We start from the raw sequence: 11,197 nt of genomic DNA, 5'->3' as shown, positions 1-11,197 counted from the left end.
TTGAAGCCATGCAATTACTTAGAACAATGTGGACTGCAAATGGGTTCAAGCTAATGTATTTAGCAAAGATAGGTCTACATTTTGTTATTTCATTTCCGTAATCCATTGAACTATAACAAACTAACATTGGAATTGGAGTTGATTCCAATCCAATACATAAAATAGCATAAATACACAACTTGAAGCAACCACATATTTCGCCATGGAACACGTTCTGATTGGCCAGTGAGGGGCCAAGCCTCGACACACCCACAACTTGTTAATTCATCAAAACCCAGCCCTTTCGTGCCAACGCCAACAAGTGCGCAGATAATTGTGATTGTGAAAATAGCACAAATATTTCTGACACACCCCTGAACCTATAGCACTACCGCCTGCGCTTAGATTTACCATTGTGTTAAGTTTGTTAAAATAGAGCCCATGGAAACTCAAGTTAGCTCCCACTTAGAACTTAGACCAACACTTTACATGTTATGTTTATATTTTTGTTCAGTCATTTTACAATTTAAAAGCTCTATAATGACAATGGCAATAATAAGTTAACATTTAGTTATGTATGTGGTTGTCCATAACTGCTTTGAATCTGGCAGTTATATTAAGACACTCCTCATGGTTGTGACACATATATGATTTCACATAAAAGTGAATGTCAAATAAGAGCTTTCTCTAGTCTATAAGTGTCTACATGTCCACCCCATGCCACAGTTCTGTTTCCACCCTGCCTGCAATGACTGAGTGTGGAGGTAGGAAGGATACCTTGGCAAACACACTTTGATCTTTACTCGCGCTCCTTGTGACAGCCATGATGGAAAAATATTTTTTACCCAGAACTACTGCTCTTTCAGCCCCTAATGCATGTTGAGCACATTCTGTCTCTTTGCCAGTCCTATAGATTAAAACCTTTTCCAAAAGTCCCTTTCATAGACTGGTCTGGCCAGAATAAGCAGAGAGCAAACATCTCATGAAGATCTCCCTCCTTCAGGAAAGCTGTAAAGTTGCAGAGGCAGTTTGAGTGCAGGATGTTATTCATGGCTTTGGTTGGTCCAGGACCTTCCCTTCACCAGTTGGTATTTCAATCACTGAACAGCAGTTCTACTGCATATCAATGGCCTGGTTTCAATCAACCTGCAGAGCATTAACTCCTGATTGTGCTTTGAGAACGTACAGTTGGTCATGTTTTCTAACTTCTGAAAATACCACAAAGAGTATTGAAAAACCACCACTGATGTTCACTACTTACAAATTAATAATGACCATAACACAGTTGGATAACCCCTTAATTCTTGATATTACATTCTGATTATGTTTAGATAAATACTGCCTCTGAACCATTGGTGATTGGTTAGAACACTGTGGCCCATTCACTAGCCTCAGCTGCAATGCAGACAGATGGGAAAAAGCCACCATTACTTACTATTATTCATTTATCGTTAAACTGCTGCATTTAAACATAATTATCTCTATTGGCGAGCAAATCGAGACAAGACTACCCAGGACATCTGCGTGGACTGTGGAGTGGGTGGAAAACGAACAGAGATCCCATCAGAGATCCTTTGCCTCTTCATCTAAAAACACAGCATTTCACACACCACAACGCTCGTACACAGACAGATCCTGTAATACTTTCACAGCTTTGATTGTCACAGAGCTTTATGTTGTGCAGTTGGGTTTAGACCATAATCTAATGTTGACTAGATTCACTGGTTATCTTAAACATTTTAACCATCACTGTTGGTTGGAATGGTGTTACTGTAGAGAGTGTTTCAGTTAGCAGAATAACATGAATATAACACCTTTCCCACCTCTGTACTATACTGTTTACCTACTGGCTGTGTAACACTAATGAACCATAGCTGCCTTGTATAATATCTAATTTACCACAAAGGAGATGGACGTTCTAAGCAATCAATGGTGATTGTCAAGTGAAGATGTACATACAAATCCCACACAAATTAGCTGTAATGTTCTATAGAAAAGGGCTGCATTGACCAAAACGTCTACGTAATAGACAACACGGAGGAAGGAATGTGTGCAGGGTCATGTTCTTTCTACTGATGAGCGACTATAGGCCTGCCCAGAAGGTTGTTCCTACCAACATCAGCTCAGCTCAGCTAGCCCCAGGCTCCCAGAGCACAGGTGCAGCTCTGCCATCTCCTCCCCCCACAGCGACCCCATGACACTTAAACATAAACAAACACTGGTCCATATATTGGTGGCCAAGGTTATTATTTCGTTATTTTGTTTTACCAGTTTCAGCTTTTTGGGTAGTTTCCCTCCACAAAGCTACAAAGCAAATACAATTCCATGTATGTTGAGGTAAAGGGTAAACATGGGTTGTTGTGACGTGTGTGGTGAGTGAGTCCTGGTGTGTGGCAGAAAGTGCTGACATTGAGCCCTGCACAATTTTTTTTCTGGGTTATATGTTTTGAGAAGTCTCTCCCTGCCTCTGGCTCACCTGTTGAGGTCTGACAACAAAACAAACGGCTTCCACTGCGGCTCTGGGTGACCTATGACCCTCTCTTCAGTTGCCCTGCGGAGCCAGGGTGTTTGTCAAGTCTCCGATTCAATAACATCTTTCCCCAAGGAGCTTAAGCGCTTAGTTGTTTAACACCTGAATGGCCATCTCTGCAACTCATACACTATATAAACAAAAGTATGTGGACACGCCTTCAAATTGGTGGATTTGGCTATTTCAGCCACACCCGTTGTTGACAGGTGTATAAAATAGAGCGCACAGCCATGCAATCTCCATAAACAAACATTGGCAGTAGAATGGCCTTACTGAAGAGCTCAGTGACTTGCAACGTGGCACCGTCATAGGATTCCACCTTTCCAACAAGTCAGTTTGTCTCATTTCTGCCTTGCTAGAGCTGCCCCGGTCAACTGTAAGTGCTGTTATTGTGAAGTGGAAACATCTACAAGCAACAACAGCTCAGCCATGAAGTGGTAGGCCACACAAACTCAGAGAACGGGACCGCTGAGTGCTGAAGCGCGTAGCGCGTAAAAATCGTCTGTCTTTGGTTGCAACACTCACTACAGAGTTCCAAGCTGCCTCTGGAAGTAACGTCAGCACAATAACTGTTAGTCGGGAGCTTCATGAAATGGGTTTCCATGGCCGAGCAGCCGCACACAATTCTAATATCACCATGTGCAATGCCAAGCGTCTGCTGCGGTGGTGTAAAGCTCACCGCCATTGGACTCTGGAGCAGTGGAAACGCGTTCTCTGGAGTGATGAATCACGCTTCACCATCTGACAGTCCGATGGACGAATCTGGGTTTGGCTGATGCCAGGAGAACATTACCTGCCCCAATGCATAGTGCCGACTGTAAAGTTTGGTGGAGGAGGAATAATGTTCTGGGTATCATGACTCAGGATAAGACTCAGATGCAGACACAGGAGGCAGACAGTTTGAATCTCAAATATTTATTATAAAAACGGGGCAGGCAAACGACAGGTCAAGGGCAGGCAGAGGTCAGTAATCCGAGGCAGAGTCAATCAGAGACAGAACGGCAGGCAGGCTCAGGGTCAGGGCAGGCAGAATGGCCAGAACCGTGAAGACTAGAAAACAAAACTAGAGAAACAGGAATAACTGGTGTGACACTGGGACTGTTTTTCATGGTTCGGGCTAGGCCCCTTAATTCCAGTGAAGAGAAATCTTAACACTACAGCATAACAGAAGACAAAGGGCTATGAGACAGAGGTTTAATCCTAGACACATGAAAAGTGGGATGTATATACGAAGGGTGCAGGGCAACAGAAGACGAACAGCAGAGGGGCTAAGGATTTTAGAGATGGGGAAAGGGCCGATAAAACGGGGGGAAAGTTTACGGGACACCACACAGAGGGGCAGATCCTGAGTGGAAAGCCATACCCTCTGCCCGAGACGATAGCGGGGAGCAGGGGTCCGGTGGCGGTCCGCCTGTCTCCGATATCTGGAGGTGGTCTTGAGAAGAGCGGTCCGGGCTCTCTTCCAGGTATGATGACAGCGGCAGAGGGTATGCTGACTTCTTCCTCTTGCTCAGGGAAGAGCGGAGGATGATATCCCAAGGAACACTCAAAGGGCGAGAGGCCAGTGGCCGAGCAGGGAAGGGTGTTTCGAGCCTATTCCACCCACACGAGTTGCTGGCTCCAGGTGGTGGGGTTGTCAGAGACAAGGCAACGAAGAGCCGTCTCCAGGTCTTGATTGGCTCGCTCCCACTGGCCGTTAGACTGGGGATGAAAGCCAGAGGACAGGCTGGCCGACGACCCAATGAGGGAGCAGAAACTCTTCCAGTACCGGGACGAGAACTGAGGACCGCGATTGGAGACCATGTCGACCGGAAGTCCATGGATCCGGAAGACGTGCTGCACCATGAGTTGGGCCGTCTCCTTGGCTGAGGGCAACTTGGGAAGGGGAATAAAATGGGCGGCTTTGGAAAACCTATCCACCACCGTTAGGATGGCGGTGTTGCCATCTGACGGTGGGAGACCAGTGGTATGAGACTAGGGGTGTTGAAGAACAGGGAGTGGGTGAAGGAGGAGGCCCGCCGGAGCTTGCCGCGAAGTCTTATTCTGCGCACACACAGTGCAGGTGGCCACGAACTCGGAGATGTCAGGAACCATGGGCCACCAAAAACGTTGTCGGACGAAAGCCATGATCCGACAGGAGCCAGGATGGCAGGTGAGTCTAGAGGAATGGGCCCATTCCAGGACTGGAGAACGGGCAGAGTCCGGGACATACATCCGGTTAGCCAGGCCTCCCCCGGCTGGGAACGCTGTGCCTTACGGACCCGGCTCTCTATACCCCAGATGAGTGCAGCCGCCAGACAGGAGGTAGGGAGGATGTTTTCGGGGTCAGACGGTGTAGCAGTGGGGCTATACAGGCATGAGAGCGCGTCAGGTTTGACATTCTTGGACCCAGGGCGGTAGGAGATAGTGAAATTAAAATGAGTGAATAACAGGGCCCATCGAGCCTGCCTTGAGATGAGGCTATAGGCGGTGTGGAGATATTCCAGGCACTTATGGTCAGTCCACACTAAGAATGGATGTTCCGCCCCCTCTAACCAGTGCCTCCATTCCTCCAACACCATCTTAACCGTGAGTAGCTCTCAATTTCCCACGTCATAGTTCCACGCATCTTTTGGTCCTGGGCAGAATGCTGGGACAGGACGGCTCCACTCTGACGTCCGAGGCGTCGACCTCCACCACAAACTGACGGGACGGGTCCGGATGGCTTAAGATGCGAGCTGTAGTGAATTGATGCTTGAGGTCCAAGAACGCCCGGACAGCTTCTGGAGACCCCTTGAATGGAACATTGGGAGAGGTGAGTGCTGAGAGGGTGGAAGCCAGGGTGCTGTAACCCTGGATGAAGCGGCGGTAGAAATTAGCAAACCCCAGAAAATCTTGCAGCTGCACTCTGGATGTTGGTTGAGGCCAATCCACCACCGCTCTCACCTTGTCAGAATCCATCTGAATATTTCCTGCAGTGATGACGTATCCTAGGAAGGAGATGGTGGAGCAATGGAATTCACATTTCTCTGCTTTAACAAAAAGCTGGTTCTCCAGGAGACGCTGGAGGACGTGCTCTTGAGCTGACTGAGAAAAAACAAGGATGTCGTCAAGGTAGACAAAGACGAATCGGTTCAACTTGTCACGGAGCACATCGTTGACCAGGGCCTGGAACACTGCAGGAGCGTTGGTCCGTCCGAATGGCATCACCAGGTACTCGTAGTGCCCGCTAGTGGTGTTAAAGGCTGACTTCCATTCGTCTCCTTCCTGTATCCAAACCAGATGGTAGGCGTTCCGAAGGTCTAACTTCGAGAGGCTGACGTCAGACAATGCGCGTGGCAGAACGGGCTCCAACCCATGATAGATCCAGTAGTCCAGTCAATCAGGGGATTGTGCCTCTGGAGCCATGAAAACCCCAAAACCACGGGTACATAAGGTGAATCGATGAGACGGAACTGCATAGACTCACTGTGATTACCTGACACTCGCAGGTTGATAGGAACCGTATTGTGGGTAACTCTGCCAATAGAGCGCCCATCCAGCATAGTGACGTCCATGGGAATGGAGAGGGGTTGTATGGAGATACCCGGCTCCAACACCAGGGTAGTGTCCATAAAACTCTCTTCGGCCCCAGAGTCAATGAGCACCCGGAGAGATATGCACCGGTCACCCCACAGCAGGATGGCATGAAGAGAGGAACAGGTAAGGGGAGATTGGAAACTCCCAGTACGGCTCACCAGCGTACTCGTACCTACTGATGAGCCTGGTCTTTTAATGGACAGGTAGATATGTAATGTCCTGTAGTACCACAATACAGACAGCTCTTGGTGCTCAGTCTGCACAAGCATTCAACAGGAGACAATCTAGCCCTGCCCAGTTGCATGGGCTCCGGAGGAGACAAGTCGACTGCCCTCGGTGATTCCCGAGGGAACTCGGGTGACATCGGATTCTCCCAGCAATGTAGACTTCGGGAACTTCCGGGATTCCTCAGAGGCGAGGTGGGAATCGTGGACGAGCGAGTGTGACCGGGAACAGACCTCCTCTCCCTCCTACGTTCCCGTAGCCGCCCATCGATCAGTATGGTCACGGCTACGAGAGAGTCAAGGTCCATGGGCAGCTCCCAGGCTGGGAGCTCGTCTTTAACCACCTCCGATATTCCATGAAGAAACGTGTCGAACAAGGATTCCGGGTTCCAGGCACTCTCGGAGGCAAAAGTGAAAAAATCCACTATGTAGTCTGCCACACTACGGGAGTCTTAACGCAGTTGAAGTAGCTTCCGAGCAGCCTCTCTCCCGGACAACGGAGAATCGAACACCTTTCTTACCTCCACCACGAACTGAGGCAGACTGAGGCAAACGGTGGATTGTTGCTCCCACACCGCCGTAGCCCAGGCGAGTGCTCTCCCGGACATGATAGTTATCAGATACGCTATCTTCGAGCAATCCGAGGGAAATGAAGAAGGCTCCAGCTCGAAGATAAGGGAGCACTGGGAGAGAAACGCCCGGCAGGTTCCTGGATCTCCAGCATAGCGCTCCGGAGGAGGTAAGCGTGGTTCACGGGAAGCCGGTGTAGTCTGGGGAGAACCGCCGGTGGTAGCGGGGTTACTGAGAGTCTGGGAGGTTACCGTAGTTGCTTGCTGCCTGGTAGATAATCTGCAGAATAGCTCCAGTAATGCATTGAAAGCATGGTCATGGTGTTCCGCCAAGGTCTGGAGTCATTCCATAAGTCTTTGAAGGACCTCCTCGTGTCTTCCAATGGTGGCTCTTTGGAAGGAGACAGCGTTGCGGAGCTGGTCTGAGTCTGCTGGGTCAGTCATGGTCAGTTCGTACTATCACGACTCAGGATAAGACCCAGATGCAGACACAGGAGGCGGACAGTTCGAATCTCAGATATTTGTTATAAAAACAGGGGGCAAGCAAACGGCAGGTCAAGGGCAGGCAGAGGTCAGTAATCCAAGGCAGAGTCAATCAGAGACAGAACGGCAGGCAGGCTCAGGGCAGGCAGAATGGTCAGAACCAGGAAGACTAGAAAACAAAACTAGAGAAACAGGAAAAACTGATGTGACACTGGGACTGTTTTTCATGGTTCGGGCTAGGCCCCTTAATTCCAGTGAAGAGAAATCTTAACACTACAGCATACAATGACATTCTAGACGATTCTGTGCTTTCAATTTTATGGCAACAGTTTGGGGAAGGCCCTTTCCTGTTTCAGCATGACAATGCCCCCGTGCACAAAGTGAGATCCATACAGAAATGGTTTGTCGAGATCGGTGTGGAAGAACTTGACTGGCCTGCACAGAGCCCTGACCTCAACTCTATTGAACACCTTTGGGATGAATTGGAACGCTGACTGAGAGCCAGGCCTAATTGCCCAACATCAGTGCCCGACCTCACTAATGTTCTTGTGGCTGAATTGAAGCAAGTCCCTGCAGCAATGTTCCAACATCTAGTGGAAAGCCTTCCCAGAGGAGTGGATGCTGTTTTAGCAGCAAAGGGGGGACCAACTTCATATTAATGCCCATGATTTTGGAATGAGATTTTTGACAAACAGATGTACACATACTTTTGGTCATGTAGTGTAATAATAATAATACTGCTGATACAAAGCACTGACTGATACCATGTTTAATACATGCAAAGATATTCTTCAGACATGTTATTATTATTTTCTTTTGTTGGTATTTCATGATTTATAGATATTTATTGGTTCTCACTCTCAACTAAGCATACACATCCGTGCACATGTGTGTGTGGACATTAACTGTACCCCATAGTCAGCCAAAGTAAACCACAAGCCAAGTTCATTTCCATCTGATTAGCCAGACAAAAGATTATTCAATATGTAGCAAAGGCAGTGTACATTTCAATAACTGACATAACATGAGATTGCGGTTGAACGATTGAATATACAAGTTTATTGAAGCCAAATGTGCAGTGGTGTAAAGTACTTAAGTAAAAACGCTATAAAGTACTACTTTATAGCGTCCTCTGTAGCTCAATTGGTAGAGCATGGCGCTTGTAACGCCAGGGTAGTGGGTTCGATCCCCGGGACCACCCATACGTAAAAATGTATGCACATATGACTGTAAGTCGCTTTGGATAAAAGCGTCTGCTAAATGGCATATTATTATTATTATTATAAGTAGTTTTTTGGGGTATCTGTACTTTACCATTTATATTTTTGACAACTTTTACTTTTACTTCACTACATTCTTGTAGAAAATAATTTACTTTTTACTCCATACATTTTCGCTGACACCCAAAAGTACTCATTACATTTTGAATGCAGGAAAACATCCCTGGTCATCCCTACTGCCTATGATCTGGCGGACTCACTAAACACAAATGCTTAGTTTGTCAATTATATGTGTTGGAGTGTGCCCCTGGCTATCCGTAAATTAAAAAATAAATACAAAATTGTGCTGTCTGGTTTGCTTAATGTAAGGAATTTGAAGTTATTTATACTTTTACTTTTACTTTTGATACTTAAGTATATTTTAGCAATTACATGTATTTTTGATACTTAAGTATATTTCAAACCAAATACTTTTAGACTTTTACTCAAATAGTATTTTACTGGGTGACTGACTTTCACTTGAGTCATTTCTATTAAGGTATCTTTACTTTTACTCAAGTATGACAATTGGGTACTTTTTCCACCTAATGTGTTATCCGATATGATATTCAAAACTATGCAGAACCTTTCATTAACTGAACCATAGTTTGGTGCAAGATAGCGCCAATGCTCAATCCAAACATTCTGTGATGAGAAAAAGAAGACATACAAAACAAAAGTGGCGTGAAGTGAAGCATTTCGAGGTACAGCTAGCCATCTGGAGCAGGCCTGACCCTCCTCTGCTCCCAATGGCACACTTCCGTACCCTGGCTGCCAGCGAACTGTGTAATTATAAACACATCTGCCTTCAAGGTGCATGGTACAATCAAACATGTGCCGCTCATCAGTCCTCAAGCTCAGAAAGGAAGGGGGAAAGAACCTCTGAACACACACAAGCGCTCACTAGCACGTACACACTGATGCAGGTATCCACAAGCATGCACTACACACATAAACACAAACACAACTGACACAAACTGAACTCGATGCTTTAGGTTCAGACACTGAAACATTTGCAGAGAAGATTACACATGCTTATACACTATGTCCTCTGACTCAACATTCTCCCTCATCCCCTTTCTCAGCTGGTCGCTAAAATGCAATATGCAGATTTATAAGCTCCCAGATCCCGGTGCTAAGTAAATAAACACACATGAGACACATCAAACCGGCCTGTGTTTTACTCATTCTCTGGAACAGTGCAAGACCACATGTACACACACATGCACACATTCACGCACACATACATGTGCACTGTAAACATATCCCAAATTAAAACCGGACTGTTTTTATTCCACTGTAAGCTGACCCCAGCTATGGGCCCAAACAGTACAGTAAGCATTTTCACATGACAGACAGCTTCAGCTCATATCATCATTGGATAATAACTATGTCATTGTTGCACAATGTGACAGTGAAAGTATACAGACCACGGTCACTAAATGCTAAACATGTATGGTAACTGATGCTGTAGGTAGGCCTTTGAAGGTTGATCTGCAGCATAGGTCTATGAGGACGTAACACATCGCATCAAGCTGATGCAAACACACATACAGAACCATGCAACCAGCTTCATACAGAGCCAGACCCGTTGATCAGTCTGCTGCCAAACACCAAAACAAACAACACCAGCACCTGGAACTGAGTCCATATGTGTGTCCCCATGTGTGTGTTGTTGTGTGAGTAGCGCTGAGCCAGGAGCCAGGAGCAGAATGATCAAGCAGGATGGGATTAGGTCATGAGGCCTGATGCATCATCAGCTGTTTTCTGCTGTGGATGTATGCTAACATATGGTGTATGGACCTCCCTGCACAACACAACAACACGTTCAATTGTCTCATAGCACTACAGTGATGGATGTGGTCCACTTTTTGTTTGGTTGTTTGTGTCTTTGTCTCGCAGTATTAGCTGATAACAGATTATGTTATGGGTTTTGGCTCACACCCTCTGCAGGTGTGGTTTATGTGTTATATAACACCATGACAGGTATCAGTCATGGACGGCATCCAGTGCTGCAGTTTACCATCTGGTAATACGGTTGTGAGTAGTTTATAGCACCTTTGACAATCATAAAAAACATCTGAACTCGAAAACAAATAAACAGAGAGACAACCAAACAGACAGACACACACAAACGAATGCACGCTCACACACACACCCACCCACACACACGCCAACATAAATCAGCCCCAAGGGAACTCAGCCACTTCTAGTACATTGAATGGTTGAGTGAGGAGCTTTGTGATGTGTTTAGTGGGGGTATTTTGAGAGTGTATTCGGAGTACACAGAGTAAATAAATATTTGATGACAGTGCCACCTCTCCCCTGCGCCGTGGGAGGGCCAAGCAGATCATCTTGTGACCTTCAGACACCCAGGAAGAGATGAATAATTCAGCCAAGTGTTGTCAATCATCCTGTTGGGTCCAGGTGGAATAGAGATGAGACGCATCATGGTGCTAGGGAGGGAAATCTGGGATGACATCTCACTGGGGCGTCAATCAACAACACACGTGTTGATTGGACACTCTTACTGAGAAGATTTCTGCAAGCACTGCAAACATAACCTTTTCAATGATTATAACTACTGCCATTCAA

The sequence above is a fragment of the Coregonus lavaretus genome, assembly GCF_964263955.1.
Source record: "Coregonus lavaretus genome assembly, chromosome: 12".
NCBI lineage: Eukaryota > Metazoa > Chordata > Actinopteri > Salmoniformes > Salmonidae > Coregonus > Coregonus lavaretus.
This window is presented reverse-complemented; position numbering follows the sequence as displayed.